We start from the raw sequence: 15,056 nt of genomic DNA, 5'->3' as shown, positions 1-15,056 counted from the left end.
TGAGTTTTATTTAATTCTATGTAAACATTGACGATGAATGAATAAATGCCCTGTGAGTCATTCTCTGAGAAAGAAACACTCTCATGTTTCAGAAAGTAGAAGGAAAGCTTTATCCTCATTCCGCAGTGGTTTCTCCTCCTGTTCCCTCCATAAGTGGTTTTTATAAACACCGTGGATCTAACCCTGCTAATTTACGTCCACTAACTCCAGCTGTTTCTGTAGTTTCTGATTCCACCACCTCACTCAGCATGGCTCTATTAAATACCAGCTCTGTTAACAATAAGTCCTTCCTTCTCAATGATTTAATTCTCTCTAAAAACCTGGATTTTCTGTTTTTGACTGAAGTTTAGCAGCAAACTTCTGATTATTCTGGTCTGATTGAACTCTGCCCGAGTGGTTATTCTTTTCTTAGCCAGCCCTGGGGTTCTAGTCATGGTGGAGGCCTAGCTGTTGTTTTCAGAGACCATCTTCCATGTAGCTCTACAACCTCTGATCACTTTGCTTCCTTTGAACTGCAGCTGATTAAAGTCGGGCATAAAGATCTGTTCTACTGTGCTGTGGTCTATCGTCAACCTGGTCCAAACAGTTCTTTCCTTTAGGAGTTTAGTGACTTTCTAGCCTCCACTGTGAAGTTGTCCAGACTGGTGATTGTGGGTGACTTTAACATCCACGTTGATGATCCTTCAGACCAATTTGCTATGAATTTCTCCAGCCTTATGGACTCCTTCAGCTTTACCCAGCATGTTTCTAGCCCCACACACACCAGGGGGAACACTGGACCTTGTTTTTACACTGGGTCTAAATGCTGACAGTGTTTGTCCTGAGGACGTTTATATTTCAGATTACCATTGCATTTCCTAACTCTTCAGTTTCTGCATCCCCACCTCCTGCTCGCCGTATGGTTAGTTCTCGTTTTCTTAATGAGAGCACAGCTAAAATTTTTTCTGCTGCTTTTGATCCACCCTGTTCTTCTGATAACGACCCAGATTCCTTAACTTCTCAGTTAAACAAGCACTGCCTCTCTATTCTGGACAATATCTGTCCTGTCGGAACCAGATCAGTTCCTGTAGTGAACCCTACTCCCTGGTTTAATGACAGCCTTCGCAGCCTGAAGTGCCAATGCAGAAAAATTGAGCGCTTGTGAAAGAAAACCCATCTCCACGTCCATCTGCTGCACCTAAAGGATCTTCTGACATCCTTTAACTCTGCAGTCAGAGATGCTAGGGTTTCCTATTTTTCCAACCTGGTGTCCCAGAGCAAAGGGAACCCCAAGGTGCTGTTTAACACCATCAGCAGCATTGTCTCTCCTGCCAAACCTACAGCCTCCATCCACTCTGTTGCAGACTGTGAGAACTTTCTGTCTTTCTTTGTGGACAAAGTCAATAAGGTTAGATCGAGCATCTCTCCTTCAGCCTTATTGCTGCCTCTCCCGACTCCAACCAGGCCCATCATCCTAGATAGCTTTGCTCCGGTTTCTTTGCCTGAGTTAACCAAACTAGTTAACTCTATGAAGACCTCTGCATGCCCCCTCGACAACTTACCCTCATCTTTGTTTAAAAGTGCTTTTCTGTCCATCGGTCCCAGCGTGCTCTCTATAATTAATGCTTCTCTGGTCTCTGGTCAGGTCCCTGCTTACTTTAAGAATGCTGTAATCCACCCGCTTCTTAAAAAACCGAGTCTCAACCCCTCTCTCCACAGCAGCTTCAGACCCATCTCTAAACTTCCGTTCATCTCTAAGATCTTGGAAAAGGTTGTGGCTAAACAACTCACAGCTGCTCTTGATGAACATAACATCTATGATAGCGTCCAGTCAGGTTTTCGTAGAGCTCATTCTACCGAAACAGCTCTTCTTAGGGTCTCTAATGACCTTCTGACTCTCAGTGATGCAGGGGACTGTTCTGTTCTGGTCCTGCTGGACCTGACTGCAGCCTTTGACACTGTTGACCATCACCTGCTACTGGAGAGGCTGAGAGACTGGGTAGGACTCGTTCCGGTCCTAGAGATGCCGCAGGCACACAGGTGGAATTTGTTTGCGTCTGCAGATTCTTAAGGAATCTCGTAGCATCAGATTGTTCTGCAGGTGTCGTTTGTTGTGTCGGAGCAACTCAGCGTGACAGAAATTGCTTTGTTGGTTAAAGAGAGTGTGGGCGGCCGTCCCAACCTTCTCTAGAACTCACTCGCAAATGACGAGAGTTCTGTTTTAAAAGATGGCTATTATCATTTGTAACGAATCAGGTTTTGACATGTAGAAGGAAGATTTAACAAACCCTCAGAAACATGCCTCTCTGAAGATAGAAAGTTCTGGTGTTATGGGAAAAGATCATGTGAGTGCAGTTACCTTTAACATAGTTACTGTGACCTGTGTGAGCTGACTAAGTGCACATGATTCTTGTCATAGTTACGCATTACTGATTATCACAATTATTAACCAAAGAATAATAATTCATTTCAGTAATTAAACACAGTTATAATGAACCTTGATGGTTAGCAGTAAAGAGAGTTTATTTAAATGATTCTTTTAAATCTTTAAATGTCCTTGTCTTGCTGGAATGAATAGCAGTCAGATAAGCAGACAGCTGCATAGATTAAAGGTGTGGTAGCAGACTTTAAGTCTCCTGCGAAGGACTATATTGCAGATTGGAGTCGTAGCCAGGGTAAGGTGACCCAGGCTGTGTATCTGACCTGTGGGTCTTAAAATCAGGCCATTACGTGACGTTACATATTTTTCCATTCTTCACTGTTATGCTTAATAACAATCAGCTACATGCAACGATGGCTGTGTCTCAATTCAGGGTCTGCATCCTATGTCGGCCGGATTCGTCGGCAAGGTTTCGTCACAGCGCTGCGACTAGGCCTGTCCCAATTCGAAGACTCCTTCAAATGCGGTAGACGAATCCGGCCTTCTTTTCGCCTGAATGAAGGATGGGTCCAGTGTATCCTTCAATAGGTAGCATTTCCCAAGATGCCTTGCGGGCCGGCCGGCAGAAAAACTTAAAAACAATGGCGGACAGTGAAGCGGGAGCTGTTGGAGAGGATTGCGCATATAAATATAAGTATAAACTTGAAAACTGTTAGGTTAAGGACTTTTTGTGATACATGAACATTATTTTAGTTAGAAATGTTACAGTAAAAGTGCTTGTATTGCGGTCTCGGCTCGTATGTTCGGCCGCGCTCGGTGTCGTACTTCTCCCGCTACGTTTTCCCCCTGATTTTAATAGGAGTTTGTATTTTAGGGACAAAAGAGAAAACCAGGGAATTTATTAAGCTTAGGGTGGAGATGTACCACATGATCACCGGAGCAAAGTATTCGGCGGCTGTGGCATGGAGGTACAATAATATCTCATATTTTAAAAACTCGTTTGAGTTTATTTTTTCTGCGAAAAATGAAAGGAATAACCCGTTGTCCTCTTTTCTCTATCTGTTTTTTTTTCTTACATGTTTGTTAAGACTATTCTGGAGAAAATGGGCATCCAGGGGAAGGTGCCAGCGATGACCAGCTTCTGGAGCTGATCAGGGAGGACAAGAGGCTGCAGAGGTAGGCAGAGCAGCAGAGGGCACAGGAGAGAAGGAAGAACTTTGACAGCTTTTTACTTTGCTAGAAAAAAAATGGTTAATAAAGATTAAACATGTACATATAAAAGAAATATCTAAATAAAATCAGTTCTGCATTAAACTCTTGAATTTTATTTTTGTTTACAAATGAGAATTGTTTAATATTACAGGGTATCCGCTGGGTCTTGAAAAGTCTTAAAAGGTGATAAATCGGTTTTGGTCAAATTAAGACCCTTAGAAAGTATTAAAAACTATTATCACATCTTTGCTCAGGCTCAGCTTGTCGAAAGTATTTTCTCTGAATTAGCTCTCCAACAGTCAAGGAAATGATTAACCCCCAGAGACCCACGGTTGTAATATTACAACATCAGATTTAAGTCTACAAGAATAAACCTTCCCCATTTTTTTTTCTTTTTAAAACTACATTTACATTGCTAATAGGTCCTATTGTTCAGTTCTGCAACACTATTGGCTGTTAAAATGTGTAAATAGGCCCGTTTATCTGGCCTCCTAGAACAACATGTGAAAGGTTAAAAAAATATTTTGCAGTTGTTTTCTAAATTTGGGTCTCTGGGGGGTTGAAAAGCTAAATAAAACGTCGAGCTCCATCGTTTAAATTACCTTCTCCCTTCTGCCCAGCCCAGCGGTTCCACGGTTGCTAGGCGATGGAACGTTCGCGGAGGGAGTTCATGAAGGCTAGGCCTGTCCAAATTCACAGCCGTTAACATCCGGTCTACCCGGCCAACGGAGGACGCAGCCCACGTCGGCCGGGTGGGCTGGGTCCTTCGAAGGATGCAGACCCTGAATTGAGACACAGCCTATGTCAAGCTGCTTGACAAGAGAACAGCTAAGCACGTTAGCACGCTGAGAACAGGCAGAGGTAGTGATGTGAAGAGAGCGAGGATAAACACTAGCACAGCTTTAACTTGTGATGTTATACTATGAGTGGGAATTTCAACATGGGCGGAGTGTGTGCAGCTCCACACACCCACAACACCTCTGAAGCAGACAAAGTTAGCTGCAAAATAGAGATTTGTTATTTTACAAATTGTAGTAATTTACAAGCTCCAATAAACTCATATTACCCATCCATAATACCTCTTCAACTGAGAAAAAGTTTGCATATTTTATTTATTAATGAGCATCCACTGATAATTTTTCCCTAAAAAATGAACAGTTACTCTTTGGCTGCATTCTACCAGCAGACAAGAACAACATTGTAAGACAAGATGTTTGAAACCAGCACTTCACAGCTGCAGTGTGGGAACATTTTGGATTTATTCCAAATGAGAAAAGGGAGTTTTGTACTCCTTTGCCAAACAATAAAGATAAAAATAAAATGTTCCTTCTAGTTCTGTACCAACGGACATCTTGGCCTCAAAGGTGGTGTGTCATAAAATGCACTCGTTAGGAACATAAGCTCTTAAATACCATAATTTTATACAGACAACAGACATGAACTCAGTGGTTAGGAGCTGAACAGCTGAGAAATAGGTTTGAAAAGTAAGAGAAGAGCTGTTCAGGAGTTCATGATTATAGATCGGTTTATAAACAAACATTTGTTAGTTTATTGTGGTTGGTTTGGGGTTGAAAATGAAAATTTTTTACTACTTTTTAAATTAATGCACACTTTTTAAATATTAAAAATCAAAACAGAAATCTTCATAATTACCCATTACTTTCAGACAGTAAGACAATGATATGCTCAGGTCGAAGGCCATTGGGATACTTGAGAGCATCAAAGTCATCCAAAGTCCAAAGAAAAGCTTAGAAAAAATAAATCATTCAAAAAGCTTGAAAAACTACCAAACAGGGTCAGTTTTAGTTTAACCAGGATAAAACTAAAGCTTTATTCACTGATAAAGATCAAAAAATGAAGCTTGAAGCAACACTTGGAGCCCTGGTAATGAATCATGGTGTCATTTTTGACTAACTGTAGTTTTACACTTGTTATAAAGTCACAGAAGATTTTATCGTCTGACAAACATTTCAGAAATGGACCCTTTCTCTCTCAGACCAGCATTCATCGCCTGTGGGATTGATAACTGCAACACACTGCTTTCTGGTCTTTCTGAGAAACGTTTATCTCAACTGCAGCTGCTTCAGAACTCAGCTGCAACAATGCTGACAAAGACCAGAAACAAATCCTGTCTCTGCGTTGGTCACCTGTGCATTTTAGACGTAATTTTAGGATTCTTTCACTGGTTTTCAGGTCTCTTTATAGTCGTACTTATTAATCAGATTTGTTTTTACATTATGATCCCTCCAGATCTCACAGGAGAAATCCTTCTAATTGTTCCAAAAGTTGATTGAATATTTTTCCATCCCATTTCTTGACCAGTCATCTCAGTCAAAGCTTGCCAGTTTGAGGAGTAAATTTCAATACTTTCTGGTCACACACAGCTTTTCTAACCCACAGGTTAAGTTTGTCCCAGTGGAAGGCCCAATCTCAATATTCGCACTTGCACCCTTGTGTGTTCCCAGCCAGGGGTGCGAGAGCGTAGGGTGTACAATCTCAAATGCGGAAGTAGACCACGCCCCCATTGCACCCTTGACCCTCTGGAGGCAGGCGTTGCAGATTTGCAACAGTTAAAACCTACTGAGCATTTTTTAACTCAGAAGTACCCCTGAAGGACTTAGTTGTTTGTCCTTTTATCAAAACTTATTTTGAGCCTGAGAGGGTTAATCTGCACCTCACCCAAGTCCACAGTGATGTGGACCTCGGGCAAGGCAATTACCCACAAGTCATTGCTGCGGGAGAAAAGCTCAAGTTCCTTTTCTGAAAATATGTATTTTCTAATTAAATTAGTTCATTTTAGGGTGATTAGTTGATGCTCTGAATGTTTTAGACAAAGCAGCACTGAAGTTAAATTTATTTGAAAACATTTCTTTATTGTTTGTTTTGTAAATTGTTAATAAAGGTTTTTGAAAAAAGTTTCACAGCGACCAGCATCCTGGCATGCAATCAATGACACAATGCTCCCTGTCACATTTCTGCAATTATCTGCACACTTGTGTATTCGAACCCTACTGCACACTTTCTCCAAGTGCACTTTGCTGGAGACCGCAGGGCGCAGTGTGAGTATTGAGATTGAGCTGAAGTTGGTTTTCCATCACTCTGCAGTATTTGATAATGTGAAAACTTTGCAGAACTACTAGGGATCCACAAACTGCCAACACATGGTTACAAGCTTTAATACTAGCCTTAGCATTTAGTGACAGGGCTGTTTTGATTGGTGGGCTAGCAGGGAGTCTCAGTGGGACCGTTGACGAAGTGGATTGCCAGATAGCATGGAGTGCATTTAAAATTAAGCTAAATATTTTAGTAGCACATTCAAACGCCGTTGATACATATAGTTTTTGTTGGAACATGACTGACAACTTTGACAGACGTTTTTTTCTGGGCCACCTCAACGCAGCTTTGCAATCACATCACTTAAAACGATGGATCATTCAGATCTTGTTCTAAGACGGCAGCAGTCTACTAAACTGAGGCCATTCAAAAAGTAGCTACAACACAACATATAAATGTTGATAACTTTTCCAGAAAATCATTTTTAAATTTCTGAACTACTCTTTTAAAGTAGTTAGTTGTTTAGTTAAAAAAATTGACAAAAACACAACAAAAAAGACATTACTAGGGATGTTCCAATCACTTTTTTGTGCTCCCGATAAGAGTCCAAGTCATTTAATTTAGAGTATCTGCTGAAATCGAGTCCCGATATGATACTTGTCATCAAATCATTAAAATGAGAAGAAAAAAGGAAAACAAGTCAAATTTGTCCTCTAATTTTTAAAGTTATTATTTAGGTAGTTCTTTCTTATTCCTACAAATAATACAAAATTTTAATTTATGTATTTTAACTCTGACTTTAAAATCTGCTGTTTTATGTTGTCACATCAAATTTTAACGTTCTTGCAGTAGTTTGTTTTGAAGGCTGTGGTTCACGCAGCTGTCTTTTCCACCATGTTGAATATCCAGTATGCACACATTAGACGTGGCTGTTGCTCTGCCTTTGCTGTCCGGTTGAAAATACCACCAAAATTCAGACATTTTCGCTCTCCTGAAGAGACATGTTAGCTCTGCGTTAGCCTGCTAGCTTCGAGTCCAAGAAACAAAGAATGGTTTTGTAGAGGAACATGTTGAAAATAAAATTAAGCCATTGTTATTCTGTTAGAAAATCTCTATCTCAGGATGAATTTAAAAGGTCATGTTTGTTGTTTTATAAAGTTAAATCCGATCTTTCCCACCCAATTCCAATTCTTTGAAAAGCAAGTGACTGGGCCTGATTTCTGATCACATGATCGGATCAGCACATCTCTAGACATTACCACAAAAACCATTATACAAGAATAAATTACAGGAAGAAAATAAAAATAAACATAGTTTACCACCTAAAAAGCAAAAAAAATTTAAAAAAGCTTTAAACTTTGATAAGAATAGCCAGACATTCACCTTTATTATATTATAACTGGATTTGGTGATTTATGCTAATAGAGCACTCATCACAACACGCCTGGAAAAACAGGAAAATTAAGTCCCACTCCTCTGAGTCAACCTGAAGATGACAGTATCATCGGTGTGAGGGTGACAAGGAAATGCCATTCATGTCAAAATAATTTAACATCAACACCAAATGGGCGTGGGGTACATTAGGAAAGCAGCTAAAAGAGATGAACAAATACAGAAGAGTTACAAGCATTAAAGCTTTCTACTACCAAGAGCCTTTTATGTTTTATCACCCACTTGTCACATATACATTGAGGTTTCACTTCAACCTGAAATACCTTTTTTCTGACATGACTGCTGAATAAACATCTTAGACAAATTGTAGAGAAAATAACCATCAGTGTGTCTGCCACTCCAACACAGCTCTTTTTATCCCCCTCTTTCCATTCCTACTTTTCTTACTCTGACTTTTCATGTCAAATACTTCTGCACCCTCCAGCTGGTGGCTTGTCACTTGCCTGACAGGTGGGTGGCGGTGGTGGAGACAAGGTGGGGCCACTCCAGCTACTAATGGCAGGTAAATGAATGGTACTGGCATGTGTTGTACTGACATGTGCCTAATTAGGTAATTTTCTGCTAACGGTGCATTTGTTGGGAGAAACCTCATGTCAGAACGATTTAGCACGATCAGCACTTCAGATACCGTCATCATCCAAGTTTGTTACAGTGCTAATTGACAAAAAACACAAGTCTACCAATGCAAAAAGGTGGTCTATGAATGTTGGGTGGTGGTATTAGAGTTTATGCACTAAATATCCTAAAGCTGCTATAACAAATTTGTAAAATAAGTTAGCTTAAAACAGTGTGTTCATGCCTCTTAACAGCATTCTAACATATAGCTATAATATATCGTGGAAATTTAGAAAATAGTATTAATAAAATGGTTTATATAAATATATAGTGAAAATAAAAAAATATTAATAATAATAAAGTGGTTCTATCATATTTGCCTAAAAACCTCTGCCAACTACTGGACCATACAGTTGTTGGACTTGCCAAACTGCCACCCTTCCATACTTCCCTAGGTCCTCCATTCGCATATTTAGCAACAGAACAGCACTGGTGTGAGATGTTTTCTGCTCAAAAATATCAGAGAAGGAGATACATCTGCCTGCTACCACTTTGATTTTAGGACAAATTATCAGAACCCCAAAAAGAACACTTTTGAAGTGACGGACAACAAAAGACATTTGGACCCAGAAAATGGTGACTGGTGTTTAGCACTCTCTCGTTTCATCTGGCATTGCAAGTTTCCGGTTCCAGGCAGAAGAGTCTCAGGGAAGACACCCGAGGGGAGAGGCGAGAGTTCCATGACCGTGTTTGTGTTAAAAACCTAGCTTGTTCTGTAGATTTGTTATAGCATCTTTAAGAAATTAAGATTGATGTCAGTTCAAGGGTCAATGAAACAACGTCTTGGACCAATTTGTTTTAAATGTCAGTTGGTCTAAATTTCAGTTTCTACCACTTTCATAGAGGAAATTTTAACATCTCTGCACAGGTAGCTAAGAAAGTATAAAAATAAATCTTCAAGAAGCCTTTTTTTCTCTTCCTTTAAGACGTAGGCTATTCAGAGACCAGAAGTCTAGCTTCCCAGACTCCTCTCGTAAATTTAGGCATGTGAGTAAAGGTTGCCTCCATGCTCTTCTGGAAGCTGGGGTGGGCTCCCTAAAATTAACACAAGCGGAGTACTCCACTCCCAGCCACATAGCTTTCATCTTCGGTCAATGACAACTGACTACTGCAGACTGCTCCACTCAGCTGTTCAGTATGCGGTGTCAGCCAGGCCACAACAGCTTCTACCTTCTTTCATTTGGATTTCCCTTCAGTCTGATACATTTTCCCTTTTTTTATTCACATTTTTAAAAATCGTATTTAACTTTTCTGACTCACTTCGTGTCCCATCTAATATTCAGGACGCTCTTGTTCCGTTTCTCTCTTCATTCCAGGGGCAGCATCACAGTAAAGCTATGCCAACACGCTTCTAGCTATGATTTTGTTTCAGTAACTCGCCATTTCATTTCCACAACCTCCCTTTTTTCATTTATACAGACGGACATTGCATTTATGTCATCAGGGCCTGACTCTGTTCTGATTCTGTTGACTGTGGTGTAGGAACCAATCAAGAACATCACAGGCAGCTCCAATTTTAGCCATTCCTTTTAACATGACAGTGATGCATCAGCCAGCAGTCAAGTGATTACCTATGAATGCAAACCTGCCAGGAAGGGGGGAGACTCCAAGTCTCTCACATGCATGTTCAAACACATACTGCATGTACTGCAAAGAAAATATCTCTTATCAGACTTTTACTGCATTGTTGGGATATTGCACATGTCAAAGCAAAATGATCCAGGTCCCAACCTTATGGTGGGTCAGAGGAAAATTGCAACGTTGAGAACAATGCTGCAGGTGTTTAACAATGAATTAATTTTATTTAAAAAGGAATGGAATGCAATAATATAATTGTTATTGTTGACATAGTTTCCCATCTCTTCTTCTCGATCTCACCGTAGAGATAATGGTCTGGTAAAGTAGGTCAAACCAAAACAATGAAAAAGCTTTGGAACAGGTTAGCCTGGATTGCCTTATTAAAGCTGCCAGTGCCATGCAGTGAGCTCCCTCTGTTCAAACAATGGCCGTAACGGAGCAGATCTGCCAGGGGCCCAACCAGGTCCTGCGGTCCGGCAATCGTCTTACAAGAATTGGTGGCAAAATTACATTGCATTTGTCGGGAAACATCTGCCAATCGGTTGTCTGTCTCGCTGAACTGCCGCACTTCTGCATCTACCTGGATCCTCCACTCATAACGAGCTTGCATATTTACCAACAGAACACTGCTGGTGCCAGAGGTTTGCGGCTCAAAAATATCCCAGGAGAAACAGCTGGCTATTACCACTTCAACTTTATTTATTTATTTATTTATTTATTTATTTATTTATTTTTACTGTGTCCTGTCTGGCTGTGAAGCAAACTGAATTGATGTCTGAAAGCTGGTAACATGCCTTACAGATTTACTCTCAGGTGGAGCATCAAAGCGTCTGCTTTTAATGTCACGCCTGATACTTAAAACTTTATTGTTGTTGTTTTTGAATGCTTTGTAATTCCGACCAGACACGGAGTCAGAGGTGAAAGAGAAAGGAAAAGACAAAAGGTGGGGAGAAGAGGGGGAAGGGGAGGTGTTCCACAAAAATAAACAATAATTAACAAGAGTCTGCTTTTAGACCTGCAGAAAGAGAAAGAATAGAAGAAAAAAATGGGACACATAACAATACATCAGGAGCAAGCTATCACTGTGTCAACCTGATGGTGAAATATAAAATCAACATTGTTTAACTTAGGGCTGGGCGATATATCGATATTCTTTAAATATCGGTATAATTTTTAAACAAGATATAAGATGACTTTATATCTTTTTATCGATAAAACTGGCCAAACTGCTATGCTAGCGATTAGTCGCTATGCTAGCGACATGTTGCTCCGTCTCTAAGCGGCTATTACGTGTATTCTCACAAGTTTGCTCAGTCTGAGAGCCTCTGGGTAAATGTGCTGCTCTAAACTTTGCATTTGGCCTCCTGGTTTTTAATTATTTGGGGACGTTCAATGCCAACGGAGTTCTGTTTTCCATCCTGCTTATGCGGAGAGACGAGCCAAACCCCTCCCTCCCCTGTGTAATGAGGAAACGGCTACGGAAAGCCGGAGTGGCCAAATGACCTGAAACATATTTAAGTGTTTGAATAGTAAACTATAGGGTTACCGTTTTATTTTGAAGGCGAACTCAACGGGTGAGAAATGTTCCGGTTCCGTTTTTTTCCGCTCTGGTTTGCTATGCTAGTAAATACTCCGTTACGAGTGATTCTGATGAAAAAGTTGAGTTTGTAAGGTGTGGGTTATGGCGACAGTAGCCCGAAAATAACACTCATAAAAGAGCAACCAGAGACTCTGAATCATTACAGTATAATCGCTGATATGAGCCAACACTGCTAACTAATAACTAACAACTAGTTAATAACTAGTTTTTCTAATAACTAATAACTCCATCGTGATCCCATGTGATCTTCAGTAGATGCAATTACATTATCGTACATTTAGCTTAACATGATGGATTTTTTTTCTCTGGACAAGACCTATACAATATGGGCCACCTCTAGATGAAATTTAAATAATTTTACATTAATTATAAATATATAATTAAAAAGTGCCTGTGGGACATTTGATACACCTCTGGCTCTCAACTGTGTGTGTGTGTGTGTGTGTGTGTGTGTGTGTGTGTGTGTGTGTGTGTGTGTGTGTGTGTGTGTGTGTGTGTGTGTGTGTGTGTGTGTGTTAGCAGACAGCTGTACCTGTGTTACTAAAGCTCAGACTGGTAGAGAATAGGCACTATGGTTAAAGTTTGACCAGAATCAATACATTTTTATGCATTTAACCTACTGATTTATGTATATAATTTCTCAAGAGCTTGAAGTGAGTTAACTTGTCAACAGTTTACAGGAGGAAAAATATCAAGATATATATCGTATATCGGAATTCAGCTTAAAGATATCGAGATATAAGTTTTGGTCCATATCGCCCAGCCCTAGTTTAACTGAACAATCACACGATTATAAATCATAGTGCATTTAGTGGCAACGACAGCCTTAAGACATGCGTTGAACGTGCCCAAGTCCATACTTTTGAGAGCACCATGTGAGCACCTGTGTGTGTACACGCGCTTGTTTATGTAAGGTTTATCTATAGGAGCGTCCAATAGAGAGTGTGAGGGACCACAGATCTGCCCCCCAAAGATGCGTAAGAGACGGGGGGAGCTCCAAGTCCCAGAGATCCAGGCGCTGCCCCGGAACACAGGAACCCCAAGGAGACTGCAACCAGAAAGGCCCCCGCCAACTCGAGAGGCACAGAGGGTCGCCCCGGGGGGCCACAACCAGCAGCCGGCAGAGCCCCTGGAGATCTCAGCGGCAAGCCCACAGGCCCGCCCGCAGCCTCCCACCCCCTAGCCGGCCAAGCCTGGGACCCAGCGACCCGGGACCCAGGGGCGACCACCCCCGCCGGGGACCCAGCAGAGCCCAGGGACCCAGACCCCACCAGGCAGCCACCGGGATTGACCAGGCAGATGCCAAAGATCTTAAACCCCCTGACCCGGCAGCCACGAACACTCAGGCAGACCAAGGCACCACACCCCACACCAGGTGTGGCAGGGGGAGGGGAGACGAAGATCTATATCATAAAAAGAAGTCGCAGGAGAACAGAGGAGTCAAAGGCCCCACCTGACATATACAGTCATACACAAACACAGTCACACACTCCCTCCCTCATGCTCACACATGCACATACAACCAAAGACTTACAAAAATGCACGCCGGACACCCACTCATGCTCCCCATACACACACTATTCACTCTGGTCCTGGTACTGCTGCACATTGGGTACAACCATTACCGGTTACCAGAGTTTGACCCTTTCTGCTGGGGTACTGATGAGCAGGTTCCCCCGCCCAATGCTGAGCACAGCAACCCACCACCCCAGACCCCAACCGGACGCCCAGATCTCCTTCCTAGCCTCCAGCCCCAGGAAGCCAAGCAACAACAAAGGTGTGCTTAGACCCCTAGCCTCCCTCCGCCGGCTCCAATATAGTGTTGTGTGTTGATGGGGTGTATTCCATGGCTGTGGTGAGCAGGCAGTGCGGGCATTGTCTGGCATACCACTTCAACTTTAGAACAAACTGGGCTGCATGGTGGCACAGTTGTTAGCACTGTTGCCTCGCAGCATGAAGGTTGCAGGTTCAAAACTCGGTTGCGGCCGTTCTGCATGGAGTTGCGTGTTCTCCCCATGCATGTGTGGGTTTCCTCTGGGTACTCCGGTTTCTCCCACAGATCACAACATGCCCTACAGGTTATAAATTGTAAGTCGCTTTGGATAAAAGCGTCTGCTAACTAAATAAACATAAACATAAACAAACTACCAGAGTCCCAAAAAGATACACACCATTTGAACTCATGGACAACTAAAGACGTTTGGACCTAAAAAACTGCGACACTCTTTTTTCTTCCGGGAGTGTGGATTTCTAGTTATGGCAGACGTGGCACAGGGGCGGTAGTTTTTTTTTTTTTTTTTTTTTTTTTTTTACAGGGACTGTAGTCGAGGGGAGGGGTGAGAGAATATTCTAATTCACTTTATTTTATTTTTTGTTCATGTTTTAGTTTAAATAGCATCAATTTGCATGTCCAGCAAGTCAACTTACTTTTTTTATTACAACCAAGCAAAAAGTCAATTTTCAGTTTTGGACGGTATTTGGATTACTGTTTATTACAATGGCCTTTCAGATATACAGTACATACCCTTGTTTAAGATATGCACTAAAACAATCGTCAGTATCGGTCAACAGCTACTCAGTGATACCAGCTTAATTTGTGATCAGCTAATCTGAAACTCAAGAAGAGACTGATTCATTTTTTGGAACAAAGGTTGCAAAATCTAAACATTTTTCCAGCCCATAAATGCACAAACACAAACCTCGGTTTTCCACCAAATGCGCAAGTTTTGCGTAAAATCCGAAAAGCACAAGCTACTTTGCTTCCACCGGCGACAAAGCGACACGCCTTGAAAGCGTTACAGAAGCGTTGTGTCTCGTCTCTTTGCTAGATTTATGCTTTGGGTCTACTTTTTGTCAAGTTCAACATTTCAGATCAGGCCAGACAGGAAGTCAAACATGAAAGCCATGTAAAAAACAGGAAACTTTCAAAATAAAAGACTCATACAGAATTCCACTTGCTTAAAAGAAATACATCATTACCTGTGAAACCTGTGTGGCCACTGGCCAAGGTAAAGGCAATCAGAAAATAAACCGCAGACCTTTTGGATACAAGCTGACATCTTTTTTTCTTTGCTTGTTATCACGTGAACTGCTGAAATCATGCGTGGTCTTACAATTCTCTGTTGCCTTCTTGACCTTGTGGGACCAGCTGTGTGAAACACTTTTGCTGTCAGTTTGAAATGCTCC

General features: G+C 41.5%; 1 protein-coding gene across 1 annotated transcript in view; it reads right to left on the bottom strand.

The window, feature by feature from the left end:
- Nucleotides 1-15,056, bottom strand: part of snta1 (syntrophin, alpha 1) — a 58,335-nt gene that overhangs the window by 42,178 nt on the left and 1,101 nt on the right. The window lies entirely within an intron of this gene.

Source organism: Nothobranchius furzeri, chromosome 3 (genome assembly GCF_043380555.1).
Source record: "Nothobranchius furzeri strain GRZ-AD chromosome 3, NfurGRZ-RIMD1, whole genome shotgun sequence".
In the NCBI taxonomy this organism is placed as follows: Eukaryota; Metazoa; Chordata; class Actinopteri; order Cyprinodontiformes; family Nothobranchiidae; genus Nothobranchius; species Nothobranchius furzeri.
Note: the sequence above shows the minus strand (reverse complement) of the source record. Positions and strands in the feature narration are given on the sequence as shown.